This window comes from Pogoniulus pusillus, chromosome 30 (genome assembly GCF_015220805.1).
Source record: "Pogoniulus pusillus isolate bPogPus1 chromosome 30, bPogPus1.pri, whole genome shotgun sequence".
NCBI classification, from domain to species: Eukaryota; Metazoa; Chordata; class Aves; order Piciformes; family Lybiidae; genus Pogoniulus; species Pogoniulus pusillus.
In genome coordinates, this window is record NC_087293.1 from 3,128,609 (window position 1) to 3,148,435 (window position 19,827).

The 19,827-nt window shown below is 42.9% G+C and overlaps 1 protein-coding gene and 1 long non-coding RNA gene across 5 annotated transcripts in view; one reads left to right on the forward strand and one right to left on the reverse strand.

Annotated features, from left to right (window-relative positions):
- Nucleotides 1–14,133, reverse strand: part of GNB1L (G protein subunit beta 1 like) — a 41,587-nt gene extending 27,454 nt beyond the window's left edge. Inside the window, exon 1 of one of the 4 annotated variants that reach the window (XM_064168878.1) lies at nucleotides 14,048–14,133. The gene's annotated coding sequence lies outside the window, so the exon portion shown is untranslated. The other 3 variants (XM_064168879.1, XM_064168880.1, XM_064168882.1) reach the window with 3 other exon arrangements.
- Nucleotides 14,032–15,913, forward strand: LOC135188999 (uncharacterized). The gene is made up of 2 exons (XR_010307907.1): nucleotides 14,032–14,242; nucleotides 14,763–15,913. It is a non-coding gene; the product is annotated as an uncharacterized LOC135188999 (long non-coding RNA).
- The last annotated feature ends 3,914 nt before the right edge of the window (nucleotides 15,914–19,827 follow it).

A 19,827-nucleotide genomic window follows, 5' to 3' on the forward strand; every position in this document is an offset into this window, starting at 1 on the left:
AGGAGCAGTCATTTGATAAGATGGAGGGTTACTAGACTTTTAAATCATTTGCCTGAAGTAAGTAACACCGAGCACTAGTGAGAAAGCATTAACCCCTGAAGGTCTCTGCTAACCTGTTCATTTTGGGTAACCACATCTACTTACCTCCTGCAGTTGGCTGAGTGGACACTGCATCCAAAAGGGAAGAAGAAATACTTTCTAAGGAAATGCTACAGCAGCGAGCAATTTCTCAGGAAATGCAACTATGTGGTAATTTATTTCTTCTTAAAATACACATTATCTTGTCTCCCCATAAGGCAAATAACCGAAATTAATTTGGGCAGATGTAATTCCTGCTTTCTGGACAGATATGAGATCTGCATAAAGCAAACACCAGAAGTGAGAGTACCAAGTATCTCCTTGTCTCCACTGCAGGGGAAGAGCAAGCACGGCATAAGAGGGTGTCAGAGAATTTATATTAATGTAATTAACAGCAAGAACCTGAGTTTAGACAAAACCATGAGCAGAAGCAGTGACAACAAACAACAGGACAGTCATCAATACTGATTTCACATATTTTTCAGTACTACAATCAGATTCTCCATTTGTAACTCAAACTTTAAAAGTATGATAATTTACGGAAAGGAGATTAATTTAGCCATTTTGAGTCAAAGACCTATTTCATAGCTCCATCCCAAATCCTCTATATTGTCAGGATCTCTTTCCCCTTTGAAGACTTAGTGAATGATTGAAGCTTCTACTTTCTGAGAAACAGATAACACAAGACTAGTAATCTGACTCTAAGCCACTGGATAAAGGCAGTTTGTTTCCTCTTAGCCCATCTGTCAACACCTCTTCAGTAATTAGTCCTAATTATTACAAAGGGCTAGCCTCCCATTCGCATTATTAAATCAGAAATAGTATCATAGCCAGGTATCTTTCAACGCCTACCAGCCTGGCGACCTTCGATTTCATTGAATCTTCTATCAGTATCCGCCTTTGGAAGAGCCTCCGCAGTAATTTTAGCATCAGCTTCAAAGATGCAGATCCCACAGTGGAATTCCAGGGATGCATTCATATACACACCCACATCATGTGACAGGAGAGCAAGCAACACAATTGACCTTTGCATTGTTCTCTAAACTCCCGTGCTATAAAACACACATCTCTGTTTTATACAATACAACTGGGTTTTGCCAGTGTGCTCAGAAGTGCTCCTTTGAACTAAATGCTGAGAGGAAAAATAGTGAAACTCTGTCTATAAAAATGAAGGTCAGATCTTTGTTAAGAAAACAATACAGATGGAAGGGTTTTTTTTCTTCAGGTCAAGACAAATTTGCAAGAAGTAAATAGTAACTAAAAATATGCATAAATGTATTTAAGTGTGAAGAAGATTTAAAAAGGTTTCTTTTGTTTATTTTTGCCCCACAGTTGAAGCACTTCCGCAGAAAACTGGCAAACAAAAAGGATGATGACATTGAAACTCTCACGGAACCAAAGCTCAATTAGCTGAGGCTTTTGTCAGGCAGGTCTAAGCTCTTCATTTGTGTTAACATTTATTTAGCTGAAACAAGAGAAAAAGAAAGATACTCTTAAGAACCAAACACTCCATTTCTTTTGATTAAAAGCCAAACATGTTTCCCAACAGCACATCTGAGACCACTGCTGAGGATCTGCTTACACCGGATTCCTCATCCACACCAGGGCACTACCAGTTTCCTCAGACACTCTGAGCCGACCTGAGCTGCACTGATAGAGTTTAAGGCATAGGTAAGTACCTCTACTAAAAGCTGCACCCAGACTGAAGGGGGTACATAAATATCCAAGTGTCTATGTAAGCAAAGCCTACCTCCTCTAACTAAAGCAGAGAATGTTTTTGTTGATATGCTTAATGTTTCAAAAAAATAAAGCATATAAAAGGCAATTAAAACCAAACCGGAACTAAACTCAAACTCCAAAACCTCAAACTTGTCTGTGTCCTATATTGAAGTGAATTAGTGATTTTTAAATCCTCTTTACAGGTCTCCTCTAAATGCTGTAGATGATGATAACAAACAATATCTAAATAAATAAAAGGATACAAATAACAGAAGAGCTGATACTACATAAGGAGCAGTAACACAAATATTTAGGGTCTGACTGAAGGATAAGGAGTTGGGCAGGCACTGAATAGGCTGCATAAGAAGGATGCCCCAACCTGCAGGCATGTCAACTGCTGCTCTCTGGTGTCACTAAAGCCCAGTGCCTGGACCAGGGACCACTTCCTAAGTTCTGGGCCCCTGTGATCTGTGAGTGTGGTTGGCCCAAAGTCCCTCATCTGTCTCATTCTCTCAACTTGTCCTACTTGGAACTAGGACAAAGACATCTCAGTAGCACACAGTATGGAGGCACAGAGTAAACTCCAGTTCAGCTTTCTGCATACTTGTCCTGCATACCTTCCTGCTAGAGTACTCACAGCAACATACAGCTTCACTGCACCTGGACAGCTTTTCAATTCAGAGATAACTAAAACTCACTGCCAAGAAAAATAAACACACAAACTTAAAGTTCATTTTCCAAGTTGTACATTTTCCAAATAAATGCCATGTTAGTAACATGCACAGCAACAATCAGGCATTTGACTATCAGTGGATCAGACTTCAACATACATTAACATTTCAAGTAGCAACAATGCAGTATTGACACATTCACTACCATTTTTTTTCTTGACTATCCTTTTGAGAATTCAGTGCACTACCAATAAGAACCTTGCAAAGCAAAACATTGTCTGATTCTAGCACTGCAGAAAATAATGCCCTGCAGGGTCAGACAACTGGTCCTTCTAGCCTAGCATCCCATTTCCAGCAGTGGCATTTAGAGATGCTGTTTAGGGAAAAGACAGAAGCCTAACTGCTTTTGCAGTCCATTCCCCCCATACTCCTCTACATACAACTGCTGGATTAATGATGTTACAGGACATGTAACTTCACTGCCCATTTGTAGTGCCTGCTGTCTATAAAACTGTCTAATCCCTTCTGAACCTGCTGACACATTGCCTTCAGTACCTCCTGTGGCAAAAAAATTGCTATCTGAAATTTCAGAACATGAAAGAGTATTTTATTTGTTTTTAAACTTGATCTCCTACTAGCATCACTGAGAGCCCTCTCTAGTTCTTGCACTGCAGGATTTGGAGGGCAACAGTTTCACATTTTTCATCCCTTTCATAATTTCACCTGTTGTCCTCTAGAGTACTAGCCTGTTCAATATGACAATTGTTCCATTTCCCCCATTGTTTCAGTTGCCATTTTTCTGCATCATCTCTAAGTCCATCTGGAAAAGCAGAGAAATGAATGTGGTAGCACATTCATGAGTGCAGTGAGGTAGCAAAATGAGCTTAGTAGCAAAACGGAATCCTTGAGTAGAAAAATCTTCATTGACCTCAAAAATCGCATCACTTTCAAGAGAGAAGTTCTTTCTTTCTGCAACAGCTACAATTCCAGCTATTACACCTGGCAAAGGAAGTTATCTTTGCTTTCAATAGATTAGGACTTCTGCTGAAGGGCAAGCCAGGAGAGAAATGGCTAAGTGTAAGTGTACTGTCCAAGGATCTGCTTCCGGAAGAAAGAGCATAATATCTTATTAGCACTTCCTGAAACACCTAGACTTCCTGGAATTACTACTTAGAATCCCAGAGGAATTGATAACGTTCTTTGTCCATTCAAGTCAGGCACATTGCTTCCCTACACCAACGTGTATCTTTCAGGGAAGAATTGTAAAGGTCCTTGCCACCCTGTATCAGTGCCTGAGAGCTTTGGTACATTTTCACAGCAGTAAGCCCTGCATCGCCTCTTGTTGACTTGGGCCAAAATCCTTCTATTAGAGGGATCATGCTAGCAGCTGCTTCTTTCCATTCCCAGCTATGTGCATCTAAGTGGCATATTTCACAGTAGCCTAGAACCTTCTCGGGTTTAAGATTACTTTGTACTAAGCAGAAGTGTCAGAATGGCAGTAAGTGGCCTTTTCCCCTTTTTTTTTTTCATTTAATGTAATTAACTAACATGGAAGTAAAAGTGTTTGGCACAAAAAGAGGTGACAATTATAAAAGCACATGTGCAGAATGTAATTTCAAAAGAAAAAAATGAATCAGACCCTAGCAAAAGGAACAAAAGGAAATATATATTTGTTCCAGGTGCAGGAGCCACCCAAGCACCAAGACAGCTGAAACTTCCCCAAGACTGCACATGGCATTGCTGCACTCTAACCTTGGCCTCACTTTGGCCACCACAAGTCTACCAGCAAGAATCTACCAGGGCACAGGAGTCACATCTCTCTGTGGTCACTCAGAAATGCCTTTGTCTCAAAATGGCAATGAGATAAATGGATCCCACAGCCTTTATCTGGCAGTTTTGCCCAACTGCAGAGAGGAAGATGTGGCCCCACGTTCCCACTGCAGTCCTTGCAGGAGGAAATGAGATCTGGATTTCATGACTTTGCTAGCAAAATACCACTGCAAAGCAGATACTCATTTTATATACTGCACATTAGAATGTTTTACATAAATATACTTCTGCAGTTTCTTTGGTTCCCACTACAGTTGAAAATACTTAGATGCACAAAGGTTGCACCGCTAGAGTAAAACTGAATTTTAAAGAGGCTGCTAGCACAGTGAAGATGTTCACTTATGTCTGCAACATTCCCAGAACATAGCTACTAGCTTTAGCTCTCTCAAACAAAAGTCTTCATAAATAATATATTTTGTATAGACCACACTACTGTTTAACCTGCAAGTCTTCGGTATGTTCACGTCTTTTTTCACGGAAGAAGTTTGTGCCAAAGTAGCTACTATGGCAATAAATTCTTCCTGGATGAGGTTTTATACATAAATTACCTTCATTTGCAGTCTCTGAATGCTCTTCTAAATTTTATGAGATAATATGAGTTATGAGCACTCTTGTAGGTATAATGTGAGACAGATTATCTTCTACTACACGCAAGTGAGTTGTACTGTGCACCTCTCCCCCCCAGCCTGTGCTGAACAAATGCATTAACAGAGACCAGACAATTGCTTCTAAGCCTGCTTTAAAGATAGACACATACCAATTAGGTCTAACCAGTATCATGTATGAATCACATGGTTAAACAAAAGCATTAAAAGTATCTGAAAGCTTTTTTCTAAACCTTATAAACCGAGATTTCTTAATCTGTTATTTCTTGGTTTAGTTATTGGTACATTTATGGTTTGGCAAAATGACTCCTTTTAAAATAAATTGTACATTTAAAGTGCACAATTTATATTTAATTGAAGCTATTGCTGTAATCTTTACAAAACTTGGCCTGACTTCAGTGGCTGGGCTGTAGGTATTTTTTGCTGGTTCTGCTGGATTTTTAAAACCCTAGAGACCCAGGAATGGAATGAGTCTGTTCACTGTTATTATGAGTCTCTAGTAAACAGTGCTGGTGACCCACTGGAACCTAAACCCTAGCCATTCTCCATGGATCTGTTAAACACTGGGTGCTTTGGACTCAGTTCATACACAACACTTGCCTCAGAAGCAAAGTTCCAGGCTTCCACAGGAGCTCTAATTTCAGGAATCACTAGGAATGCAAAGCGGTGAACAGGACCCAGACTCCAGCTCTGCAAATTGCTCTACCTCTACTATCTGAATCAGCTTAGCAGTTTCAAAGGGCTCACAGAAACAGAACTTTTTTTTCTGCAAGTATATATTCTTGTACTAAACAGCAGCAATGCTTCAAAATTCACCTACTGACAGACACTGAAACCAAAAGGTGAGACAGCAGGAATGGTAGAGATGGCATGGGAACGCTTGGCCAGCTCCCATGACAGTGAGGGAAGGATCAGGCATGAAGGCTCATCAACAAGATCAGACAAAAGACAAAACACTGAATCATATTAAAGTAATTACCAGAAAATAAGACTTCTGTAAAATATTTGCAATCAGCTAGTTCAAGCCTTCAGGCTCAGTCTTGCATTAGGCTGCATGTAGCAGCACCACCCCAGGAGGTGCTCCAGGAAGAACGAGTGACTCAGAGTCACAGTTCCTCCCTGGCTCCCTTCCTCTCACATGGGAGAACAAATAATTTCACCCCTTTCTGAATGCAATGCACTCCCACGTTACTCCTAGCTAACCTGATAGTACAAAAAGCCTTGGGCCCGGTCTAGTCATATGACAGCAAAGGAAGGATCAGGCATGAAGACCTCATACTCCCTCCACTCCTCATTGTCCCTGCCTTTCCATCTCCCCACACTCAGAACTGCTGCTCTAAACTGGCCATATGGGACACATGTACTTCCCACTCCTGCCCCGAGGTGCTGCTAGGAACAGGAATAATCTAGCATGGAATGGTATCAGCATCAAAGAGAAGAGAATCCTAGTTAGGAAGAACACACGTCATCACTAGATAATGATAAACACATTTAACAGGCACAAGTGTGGAGGTATGAATTTCAGAGATTTCCCCCTTATTTTTTAAAAAAGGGGGTTATTATAAAAATGCCCAATTACACTGTCAGGTATTATACAATATTTATAGCATAAAATCACTATAATTAAATGTTAAGTGCTGATTTCAATTATTTAGCAGTGGAGCAGTAAAATAAGCAAGTGTCTTTAAAATATTATTTTTGCAGAGTAATCATAGAATATAAAATGAACTAAAAGAATGACCTGTCAGGACCTTGAATGTCTTATCATGAGACATGAGATTTAAGGTGGGAGGATTCTCAGGTCTAGTGTCACAATTAAGCTCTTGGGTTCACTTTTTTCGGGGCCTGAACAAACAGCAATAAAAACATCCATTCCAGCAGAATGGAAGCCCTGGAAAACCAAGTGCTGTACTGTCCTCAAGTGAGATGCAATGCATGCTGACCTGAACAGGGATACCTCTCTGTCAGGCAGTCAAGGGCAAGTGGACATGACACCTTTCTTCATTCTGATGCTGCTCAAAGGAAAGAGCTCCAGCACAGCCCCAAATTTCCAAAGCTCAAGCACTGTCAGTGTGCCAGAATACAGGGTAAAATAATGAACGCGGAGCTCCTTGACTGCCTTCACCTCAGCTGTAAGTCCTTCAGAAGTTGGGATGGACAACACTACAAAATGCCTCACATTTGGCATTACATTAAGATTTTTTGGTAAAAAAATAGAATGCAGCCCACTTCCATTCATGTTTCTGGCAAACATTTGGTTTTTTTAAATACATTTCCAGCTAAACAAAAACTGAGCTGCAAATGTCCAGGTCAAACTAAATGTCCTTTAAATTAACTATGGCTGATTATTCTTTGCTTCCCTGCATGCTTCTTCTTTACCAGTTAAACACAACTAGTCAAAGAACACATTTTGAAGCAGGAATAAGGACCATCCCCAACCCCACAGCTCCATGTTTTTATGAGTAAAAAATCTCAAAGGTCTTCCATTAGCTTTCATGGTTGGGATGGAGTGGCAAGAACACTGTGTGAAGCTGCAATGGAGGAAGTACATACACCAACTGGAAAAACGGACTATAAAAAGCTTTTCTTACAGAAACACAGGAGGAAGTAACCAACACCCTCAATTGTTAAAGCAAAAGGTGGGGGAACTAAGCACACAACTAGGGGGAATGTTTCACATGTTCCAAATTATTCTCAAATTCGAGAGCCTTTTTTGATAAGGTCAAAGTTACCAACAGCAGACCTGGCAAATTTCATGCAAAGAGCATAAATGCTGTATAATAGGACCAGGCCAGAGACCCTTCTGCAGTAAAGACTGTGTATGACCTGTTGATGTGGCACCACACTATGGATTCTCTCCCTCTCTGCAACTTAAGGCACGTCAGGTGGGGAGTCCTCTGCACCTAGATTAAGGGATCAGAGCGTAAAAAAAAGGCCACAGCGCTGTGCTGCAGGAAAAGCGTGTGCCTCCACAGCAAATAACCTCTGCTCCAAGTGCCTCTACTAACCAGCAGCATCCTTAGCTGCATGTCAGAAACAAATCCCCTCCAGTCACACATTAACATGTTTGCCCAGCTAGGAACCAACGTGGCATCATCTCCTATGTCAAAGGAGGTCAGAGGGTTTAAGAATGCAGGTGCAAGAATTCAAAGTCCAGCTTCAGATTGAACAGGCCCATCACAGAAGACAAAATTTATTAGAGCAGATAGCTAAATACTGACTGGCCAGGGATACACATTCTAACAAGGCAGACTGAGGAAAGAGGAGACAGAGAAAGTCAGCTGCTGTTCTGAGACACGGCAAACGGGCCTTTGCCCTGAGCAACACCCACTCAGAACCAGCCATCACTGATAGAGGCTCAAATGCTTCCACACCCTAGGCAACAATTCCCAGTATTCTGATCCCTAATGGACATAAAGGCTCTAAGAGAGATCCCACCAAAAGAGAATTCCCATGATGATCTATTGCCACTTCAGTAGCCTCATAGTTTTCTGTTAAGATCAGTTTCCCTATCCCTGAAAATATATTGACTCAGGATTATTTAGCAGTCACAATCTTCTAGTTACAGAGCTTGAGCTTGTCAACAAATATTTAGTGAGTGCAATGGAGCTAGGCCAGAATGTAGACAGGTAGCATAGAGATTCTACTAATCTTTGCTAAATCATTCCTTTTCCAGCCACTCACTGCATAAGAGGACATCAACCCGACCTCAAATGAGGTAAAGGTTTGGCTTCCTAATAAACTTGTAGCTTCAAGGTAACTTCACTTAAAAATTGCTTATGTGGTCTTAAACATTCACCATGTAAATGGCTGCAGATTAAAATCAGAAAGATATACAATACTCAAGTGGAAGCAGACAGCCTGCACTCTCTCCTGCCTCCAGAGCATGGTAGGTTGTTTTGGAATTTCTGAAAATAACAATTAGAAACACAGACCTACCTATCTGGGAGAAAAAACAATTCTTGTGCTGCTTTCACAGCAAAGATGTGAGCATTGCTTTGCCCAGGACGAGGACAGTAAGCTTTGGCATAGCTTAGCACTTTCAGCATCAGAAGAGACAACATAGAAGAAAGCAATCTCCTTTGTCCCTGCTACTAATGGGCAATGCAAACCAGACCAGGGTCCCGAGTTCTTGAATACTGTTCTCTTTTTTCTACAGAAGCCACACAAAGAAGTTTTGTGATAGGTCACTCTCCCTCCTTATCTCAACTTGAGAACCCACAGCTTTAGAGAGGTCTGCATATCCGTGGTTCTGAACAATCTCACTCCTAGATGGCTCCTGCTGCCTCACATTTAGGTCTGTGCTCACTTAATCACTTTGTCTCATTGTTTTGGGTGGATTTGAGGGCTGCTTTGTTTTGTTTATTTTCCATGGATCCATGTCAATGGATTTTCTCCACAGCTCACTTCAAATCTTTAATTTATCTTGTTTGTAGTTCTATATTTCCCACTTCCTACCGCTGCTTAGGGGTCTTTTACCCCCTCAGGTAGTCTCACCACAGCAGAAGCGGCACTGCAGACTGCTAACTGATTATTGGCAACCTGTTTGTATGTGTAGAGCATCAAACAATTCTACAATGTGAATTAAAAAAAAATCCTCAAAAGCTTACACAGTTCTCCAGAAGTTGCTTTCTTGGTATTCAAACTGAAATCCCGGTGATAGAAACTTGCCTTTTAAGGAGAGGCAAGCAGAAATTTCTCATCATCTGAACAAGCTGAGCTATGCTTCTGGGTAGCTTATTACAATATCTTTTTCTCATCACACCTATTTTACTAAATATACAAAACACTGAGCAAGTGATAGTCTTGTCAGCCACCAGCTAATCAAATGAAAAATTATTAGGCTTAGAAAAATAATAAAAGCAGAAGCCAGCTGTGCATCTGTTGGATGAAAATCCCAGTGTCTCCCATGTTAGCTCATGTGTATTTCAATTTCTGGGAAGAAAATAATGGGAGTTTCTCCACCCTTTCTCATGCGAGCTATAAAACAGATTTATTACCTAGGATATATTCTCTCTTTTCTCCTGAGGAAAAAAGAAAGTGGTGGAACAAGTTCATTTTTTTCCCTTCTACAACTAAGATTTTCTTTATAACAAACACAGAGCTTAATTCTGGTATCACATGGCCCTTCTATTTAATGCTCTGGTCACACTTACACCTTTCTAAATCTTGAATTGTAGCATTTTCATTTCAGTGGGGAATCTACAGCTCCTCCAGCTGTTTGAGTGCAAAAAGTCTGTCCTATGATTCCTATCTGGTACGTTTGAAAGCAAATCCTGCCCTCCTCTAAATCAAAGAAATTTAGCTTCTACTGAAAAAAAGCTATGAAATAACTACAAAACCAAACAAAGAGCTGAACCTAAGTCTGTGTTTCTTTTCAAATAGTTTTTTGCTCAGCCTTGCCTTGCAACCAACAGTCTCCCAGCAGCTCTGGGAAACTAGGCTGTACACTAAGAGGTTCAGGACAGGGTTGCATCTCATCTGGGAAGGTTTTCCTGTACAAATTGCTATTTCTTTGACTGTAACATCCACCTTCTGACCTCTAAAAATAAATCATGAAAGAGAAAACTTGCTGACTAAAGGGTTTTTTATTTTGCTCCTAAGACTCTTGATTTGCTTACAGTATGATGTTACAATTCTAAGACCTGTGGTGGCAAATCCATTTATAGAAAAGGTAGTTTCCCCTATAACTTCCACTTTTGAGATGCAGAAGAGATTGATTCATCTTTGAAATGCTCCTGAATCATGACATAGCCTGTATTTGCCAGTTAGTGGTCTGGAAATTTTCAAGGCTAACATATGTCTTTTTAAAGGAGATCCAGTAATACCTCCCTTTTTTTTTTAGGTCAATCTTTTGAGTCTATTATATATTGACTCTAAGTATTTGTAGCCTGAGAGTGCTCTACAATCTGCTCTTGATAATTAGCATCTATTCTTTTATGAGTCACTTTTCTCAACACAGCAAACCTGAGATCCCTCAAAGTTTTAGTTCTGTCAAAGGATCCTATATGAGCATTTACACTAAGTCATAAAAGGCACTGAAACATCTTTTCAGATGACAACAGTGCCATCTAAGCTGTGTATAATTAATATGTACCATAGGAAGTGCATTCATTTACAGTAGTGAAATTTTTTTACTGTTTATGAACAGAAAAAAAAAAAAAAATCTACTTTTTATCATACAAATGTGCCAGCATAGAGCTCAAAAGGAAGCTGGCTTGAAGGGGCAAAAATTGTTCAGGCTTTTTTTTAGATTTATTTCTTTCTCGTTGCTTTGTGATCACTTTTACTGCTCCACAGAGAACAATCATTTGGGAAAAAACCCTCAGTAGCTAAAGCAGTTTTCAAGCTATTACTAATTCGAAACCTTTTACTTGTACTATCAAGTATATTCCAGCGCAGAGAAGTGGCATTCTTACAAAGAAAGCATAAATCGATCCACACAGATATTCTGGGGATCAAAACACTATTACTGCTACCTTTCTTTTCTGTCTAAAGGCACACACACAAACATGTAATACTGTGCTGAGGTTTCAAATTTGTACTAATGTATCAGGATCCCAACTCAGAAGAGATATCCAAAACCAAAGTCAACGTTTTGGTTTTTTTTTTTCCCAATCATTACTAAATTTGTCTTCAGTAGTTAATTTCAATCCTGGCTAAATTTGTCTTCAATCATTAATTTCAATCCTGGCTAAATTTGTCTTCAATCATTAATTTCAATCCTGACTAAATTTGTCTCCACAATCCCAGAAATCTCACTGACATACACCTATAATCCACCATAGCTACCATGAAACAATTTATGACAAAAGAGCAGTCACAGAACCATAGAATCACTAAGCTGGAAGCTGTTTTCCCCAACGAAGAACACAATTTTGGAAAGCCAGAATCTCCAGCTTTAACTCTCTTGTATAAGTTAATTAGCCACGACTGGTTTACAGTTCTTACCGCTCCAAAACTGCTATGGCTGAGCTCGCAGAGAAACAGTAGCCAAACTAAAAGGTATGCTAACATAAAACATCATACAGCTTGATATACTACCTAGCAGAAAGCCAAAGGAGGGGGCTTCTTTAGATGTAAGAACACAGACAGGTCAGTAGGCTCGCATGGCTTTGCAAAAAGAAATCCGTAGTGTTCTAAAACGGTCAATAGGGTCAGGAAAGGAGTAATGTGCTTAGGCAACAGATCTGCTCCCTAACAGGATACAACTCCAATAATGCCATTTTAATGCTTAAAATAAGTCTCTACACCAATTAACCAAAGCCAGACTATCTGATATTAGAAACTGGCGCCTATCCTAGCGCCTGCACCAACATACTTTCCATCTGCAGACTCTTCATGACTGATAATAACACATCCAAGCCAGAACAAACAGCATGAGGATTTCCTGATCAGAGGATATCTTTACAACAAGAAAATACTAGTTTACCTGCAAATCAATAAGAATACCGATAGGAATCATTAAAGCACAAGAAGTAGCCCCAGTAGTTCCTCTAAAATGTAGTCATTCAGTTTAAAAAGAACTAAAATGTCCTTTCAGTTCTTTTTAACTCTTAGTAACTTCCATGTTACTAAGAGTAAGCTACGCAGAGAGGACAAATTAGCAACAGAAAGCTTCCCAGCCACGAAGCCTTCCTCTGAAAGCCTCACAGGAACGCTGCTAGAGCTGGGGGGTGGTGGAAGGAGCTTCGGAAGAACGACAGGTCACAAAGAGGCTGTGCTGAAAAGCATGGACAAGGGCTCTCCAAAATGACGCCCAGAGAAGAAGGTACACACGCATTTCCACTTCTCATCTCCTCTAGTTATTCCAGAGCAAACACCATGCCCGTTTTTCACCTTGTTTACTTCAACAAGAAGCTACTGGATCTGGACATGAGATTGTTTTCTACTCTCAAGCGGCCTACGGAGTGGCATTTCCCCCATTTGAAACAACCGGTACTACTCTGAAGGAAAACAGACAGGAAGCCGTCTCTAAAAGCTCAGCTATCCGTGCCCAGCTGTCATCCAAACGCTGCAAGAGTACGCTCAGAAGGCCACCTGGATGCACAGAACGGCACCGAGCAGACGGGCCCGGGGCGCCGCACTCCCGCCGGGGGCAGCCTCACAGCCCAACATGGCTGCCAGTAGAGGGCGCAGGAGCGGCCCAGCGCCGCGCGGCAGCCGTCCCGCGTCCCGCTAGGGCCCCAGGCACGGACGAGCGGACCTGGGCCCTTCCTTCTCCCCTTCCACGAATCACCCCCTGGAAAATCCTTTCAGCCAAGGCTTCTTTCGCTTTCATACAGTAATCCAAGTGAAATCCCAGGCACTTGAAAGGACCCGTTGAAAGGAGGCTAGTTTTGCAGACTTTCATAGGCTGTATATGAACTAAAGTTTGCGTTAGGATATTGCAGTGCCTTAATTACAGCACCACAGAGTCACGCTGGATGCAAGGGACCTCAGGAGGTCTGCAGTCTGATCGCTAGGTCCGCTATGAGGTTGGACCAGGCTATCCAGTTTGAAACAGTACAGCTGTGGTTTTTTTTCGTATATTCTATGTATTATTATCAGTACTGTGTTTTACTTTTGCAAACGCTTTCAGCTGGAAGGTATTAAAGCACTTGCAAGGCTTCCTGAGGACTGCCACCGTTTTGCTGATAGTGGGGCTGAGCAGAGAGCAAGCACCGACCCACCTGAGGTTCTGCTTCCCAAGGCAATTCCCTGCCTCACCTTGATTTGCTCAGGCAGTGTTGACATAAGCTGGCTCACTATTGCTTACTTCCGAGCACCTTAGAAACGTTCATTTCTGCTGATCACAAAAGCAAAGCGCTGGGATTATTACGGAGGGACTGTAAAATGCGGTACATTAAACCAGCAAACTACTGCGACTGGCTTTGTTGCTTACGGCTCACCAAGTATTTTATGGGATGTATTCTTGCACTTGGAAGGGCAAGCCATGTGTTGGAGCTACCAGAAAATACCTCGAACGGAGAGTCTCCAGACAAACCGCTCCAGTTAAGCAGGTGCAGGCTCCAAATCAGAATATTACTTTCCACTCGTAGAGGCCTCACATCAGCCACAAGCTACACCTCCCTCAAGCACTCGTTCCCTCGTGGCCGTCTTCGCAGCCCACTCGCTCCCCTGGAAGGGACAATCTCCGCGTACCTTTCCGGTGCCGGTCACGGCCAGGGACAGGCGGGACAAGCCGAGCGCCGCGTCCCGCAAGGCGGGTTAGGAAGCGTGACAGCGATGATTCGGCGATCCCCCGCTGCACCTAAGGCTGCCTGCCGGGAGCCAGGCATGCAGAGAGGAACGCCGAGCGCCGGCGCCATGCCCGCACCGCCGTGTATGACGTCACGGGTAGGCAGGCAGGCGCCCGCGCTGCCCGCCCGGTGGGCTCTGGCTCCCCGCGGCGCGGTCCGCCTGTGCGCCCGCCCTGGCTGCTTCCCGGGCAGCCACGGGGGCATCCGGGCGGTGAGGGAGGCCCATGCAGCCGCCGAGAAGCAGTTTCACCCTGCAGGCCATGCGGCAGTGAGGGGCGTTCCGCTCGTCTGCCCTCGGCTTCACCCAGCCGGTAACCCGGCAGGACCTTCTCTTCAGCGGGCGGCAGGGCGAGGCCGGGCTTAATAAAACGTGGCGCTGCTCGGGAGAGCCGGACGCGAGCCGCAGGACACAGAGGGGGCGAGGTCTGCTCCAGAGTATCAGCGCCCATGAGGAGCGCTTGAAGCAGCTGAGAAGGCCTTGGTTGGAGCCCCGGGGTCGGGCTCTGCTGCCATCGAGCAGGCATCGAGTCAGTTCGTCACTTGAGTCGCAACAGTTGGTCGTGAAGCTTGATCAGTGGGTGTGCGTCAAGCAGTGCTTTAGTCTCTCTTCTGCTTAGGTTGCGGAGTGTTCGTTTACCAGGAGGTCTGCTGAGCACAGTTTTAGCAGGATCTGAGGTCCGTGGTCTCTTCTGGCAACCACTGGCGGCCTGGATTTATGGGAGAAGGAAACCCAAGTCTTTCAGTGCAGCATAGCCAAATGTAGATCTCCAGATGCTTTCCTGCAGGAGAGCTTCTTCAGAGAACAAAGTTGTCACCTGAACCAGTTCCAAATGGAAGTTAGTGGTTAGGTGTCATAGTGGCAGGCACCATCAACCCAGTATGTACTGTTGCTACTGCAACCAAAATGCTGCTGTGAGGTTGCACTTACACCCTGCTAACACTCCCTTCCACCCTCCTTAGACAGGTGATGGCAAACTCAGTGCATGTACACATGACAGCGCTGCAGAAGGGCATCGCTTTCCCCCTTAAGAGCCTCTTGTTAACTTTCCAGCTACTCTAAGACTTGCTCAAAGAAAGCAAACAAACCGTCCTCTGCTTGTGTCCCTGGGAGATGAAAACGTTGCCATTTTGTGTAGCTTCAGAAAGTTATACTGCTGTAAATTCCAGCTAGGAAGACTGGTGCTTTTCTAGTACTAGTGCTTTTCAGTTTTGCTGCCATTTTTGCCTATAGAGGCAAAGAGTCTTTCAAAACTAAATTACACCAGGAGTACCACAATGCTGTTAGATTAAGTGCTGTGCTGTTCCACTCCCGCTGATGAAAACAATGAGTCTGTGAGGGTAAATCTGGGACTTGACATTTCTATTTGGATAAAACCTCTGATCAGTAGGAAATGCATTCTTAAGTCCTGTCTCTTAAATGGCAATCGGTGGCTGTGAATACGCAGTACACTAAGGAGGCTGTGACTCTTCCCTAGCAATGTCCTCAGCACAGAGAAATACCTTCAGTACTGGATAGTGCACAAATGCAGCCCTGTATTTCCCTACATGTTTTGCTGAAATCATTTGAATTAAGATACTCAGTACAGCAGATCACTGCTATAAAATGCTTTGCATAAGGAGACCACATGTGCAGTATACTTTCGGGTCTTTAATTTTAAAGAGCTAAATATTTATTAGAATATGGTACAGTTAATACTCCCTGCAGCTGCCTTGAAACTGAAATACCCCTTTCTCAAAGATAATGAGTTATGCAGCAAGATAACGTGGTTACCAGAATTCAGCAATGACAGAATCCAATTCATTTAATCCAAATTAATGCAAAATCAAATTTAGTACAGTTGGATGCAATTTGTAATGAAAGTTCCATGACAGAGCACGTTCTTACATGTTATCTCCCATCATGTAAAAGACCTCAGAGGAGCAGATTCTCCATTTGGATTTAGCAATGTATTTATTATAGCACAAATCACTCTTCCTTTCCATGTTTGCTGTGAGGAACTTGAATCTAGATTTTGATTAGATATTAGGAAGAAATTCTTCACCATTATAGCGGTGAGGCACTGGAATGAGTTGCTCAGAGAAGTGGAGATTCCAACTCTGAAACTGTTCAAAGCTACGTTTGATGGGGCCTTGAGCAACCTGGTGTAGTAGGAGGTGTCCCTGCCCATGGCAGGGGGGGTTGGGACTAGATAGTCTTGAAGGTACTTTTCAACCTAAGCCAGTCTGTGATTCTGTGAACCAACAGCCTAGTTGCACAACTGGGGCTGTGCTCTTGCTCTTTCTTATGGGGCCATGACTGAGGCTTAAAGAGAAACCTGGGCTTCATTTTCTTTGGCTGCTTTGCTGGGCTGCCCCTCCCTGCCTTGTTCATCCCTGTTCCCATTTTTCACACTTGCAGTGTATCACCCCTTTTTTCCCCCCACATTTTTTTGTGTGGGAGGAGTGAAATCAGCCCTCTAGTCAAATAAACCTTTCAGCCTCCTATCTTCAAAATAAACACTTTTATTGTGGACAGTCCAAGCTCCTTAGGTAAAGCTTTAGGTCTCAAATCCAAAAGATACACTGTGTCCTTCTAATAATTTCATAGTGGAAACCCTTTATTTGCCCATTCCTGTGGTGCTATGGAGGTTTTCAATGATTCTGGTTTAGGTTTCGGGATTAGGTGAAACCAGAGTGCCTTAAACCTCTTTAGAGGTTTGGGATTAGGTCTGCATCAGACCTAATATAGCCTTTCTTTGCAGGGCTAAATTAAATGGCAGGAATATTTGTTGTGCACTGATTCACAGGTGTTTGGCAAAATACCAGAAGACATAAAGGAACCACTGGAAGAATCATGAAGGCAAAGCCGTCGAAACATGAGTATCAGCTAAGTACTGCAGTATCACTTGCAACTGTGGGGGTCTTTCAGACTGTTTCTAAGTGATTTTAAGCCTGGATATTATTTTTATGTATCTCTTTCACATGGATGTGAGTAAATTGAAGATCTGTCATGCAAATGGATCATGGATTTTTATTTGGGTATCACATTCTGGTAATTGCTGCCTGTTTTATAGCAAATGTATATTAAAGTTCATCAAACAGCTGATATTGCTGAAGCTTCGTTGTTTTATTGTACACATAAATTCTGCTGCTTCTCTGGGGTATGCATTGCCCTGACAGAGCACAGGTCACAAGGAGAAAAGCACAATAGATTTATGCCTATTATTAAAACACTACCCTGTCTGGCCCAGGAGGCAGAGACATTTGCCTCGTTGCTGACCATGTTCTAATGGGAGGAGACAGTTTCGTTGTGTAGGCTGTCTACTGTGAGACTTTTCAGCACATTTCACTAGCTTTGTCTCTAGTAGGGATATTCTTCCCCTATGTGCTTAGCTCCAGTTTCTGATACTGGCAATGCCTGACTAGCTGGCCATACCGCTAAGGTATGTATGAGCTGAGTAGATTTCATCAAGCAGAATGAAGAGCAGCTCAGTGCGATAGACTCAGGATTTCTGCAGACTGTGGCAGATGGTTAGGCAGCATTTGTAGGGAAAAACAGAGGTTCACATGCCTGGCCCTGCTACCAAAAGGAGCCAGATACATAGTTACGGAGAGGCAATGCACACAGATATGGGGATTAGTCCCTACAACCATCCAAAACCAGTTACTACCTGAGCATTACTATCTCCTTGTACCAAAGCATTCCCTTCACTGATTGTGTACCTGTCATCCCTCTCCAGAAAAGAGTATTTTGAGTGCATTTATCTCCCCTGATTTCCATTTCAGTTGTTGACTTGCTGGTATTTGGGTCTACCAGACCCAAGAATTAGAGGGCTTGTCCATGCCGCCACTCACCTCTCTTGCAGGCAAGCTTTTCCTACAGCAAGTCTGCCGATCAGCGATGCACACACACAGCCAGGTCCTGTCTTCTCATGTCTGCTTGCAAAAGCAAAACAGAAACAGTTAAGACAAGTTTCAGAAGAATATGTCCCCTCTAATCAGATGAGCTGCAAGAAGGAAGCTAACCAGAAGGATTTAATAATCTTAAAACTTGTATAAAGCATTATTTATAGCTGAAGAGCTACATGAGGCTTGAGCTTGAAATGTAACTTCTTTTCCTCTTTAATGGTGCATGTAAAGAAGAACAAGAGAGAAATGTTCCAGTCAAGGACAAAATCATAAAATAATGAGCAGAAGAAGAGTGAAATGAAAGTATAAGGGGCCAAGGGAGGCTGAGTGGGAGTTTGTCTTCATACACGATTGATCTAAACTTGAAAAAAAAGACCCAGAAAGACTCCTTCTCCTTAAATGAGATGGTTATTTGAGCATAAATAACAGTCTCATGTCAAATATGCTGCTATTTCCAATGGAGCCCTTTCACTACAAACCCACAACATTCTTAGCCCTAATCTCCTCTGATAAAACAATTCGGCCGGTGGCTGTGAATCAGCACTTTGAAACCAGCCTTTGAAAACAGCAACACGTTAGGGGTGAAGAGAAATGGAGGAGACAAAGAGCTGCTGTTTATAGAGCTTTGCAAAGCAAGGCCCCACCTTGCTTGCCTGGAAACATGCTGTAACACCCGAGAATTGTTTTTCTGTCTGGGTGGGAAGTCCAGCTCCGCATAGCTACCTCAAAGGACTGGAGCTATTGATGCATCTGGGTGTTTAGTCCCACATTAGGATTAGCTGTCACTGGAATCAGGAGCAGTGAAATCACCAAAATCCTCCTGCAGGTTTGAGCCTTGGATTATTTTACCTTTCAAAACAACAAGGAGCTCTGACCAGAAAGCTGCGGGGTTCTTGCATTTTTGGAGCTGATGGAAGGTGTGGGTGATCCCAAGCAGAGAGAGGAGGAAAAGGAGCTTGCTACTGTCATAATGGAGAATTGCTCAGGGGAGGAAGGGTGCGGTGAGAATGAACAGCTGGGCTCTCTGTGCCAAAATGAGCACTCCTTTCCCAACCCAACTGCAGCCACATGGACACATCCCCTCCCTCATGCTGACCCTAATACTCATCTGAGGAGTGTCAGAACTGATGCAAGGCAGAGGCATAGTGCCACGAAAAGAGAGGGCCTGGGAGAGAAAGTGATCACACTGGAAGAGACCTGCTCTGAACAACAGCTCCAAAAAGAGTAGGCCAGCTGGGGCACAAAGGTTTCCATCCAGTAAATGACACCTCACCTTAAGCAGGAAGCTTACTTCCCTCCACAGCCAGCAAGGAAAAACAAGCTTTTAACTACATGGGAACATCCCTTCCACCTTTTTTCCTGATTCCACAGTTTCCTAGTGTAATACACTTAAACAAGCAACTTTGAAATCCAAAGATACCATCCCATGGGAAGTGGAAGAATACTGTGGTGTCAGCACAGCCCCCAGTACTGCTGTGCTCGGTCTGGGGAGATCTTGCATTGGTGGCAGGGGTTGTCCTACAGCAGTGAGAACTGGAGCAGCACCAAATGGAGGAATACTGTGACATTCATATTTTCGTGTGACTTTTAGGAGCATTGTCTATAACTCCTGTAACTCCTTTAATCCCATCTCAAAAACATAGAAGTGAACAGAACCTCTCAAAGGGATCATTGGAAAATGGCTTTTGGACACATCAGCTGCACAGCCACCCCACCAATGCTAGTCTAGTAGCAAAGCTCATGAAATACAGGCCAGATAGGGGTGAGATGCTTACAGGATGCAAAATCCTAACA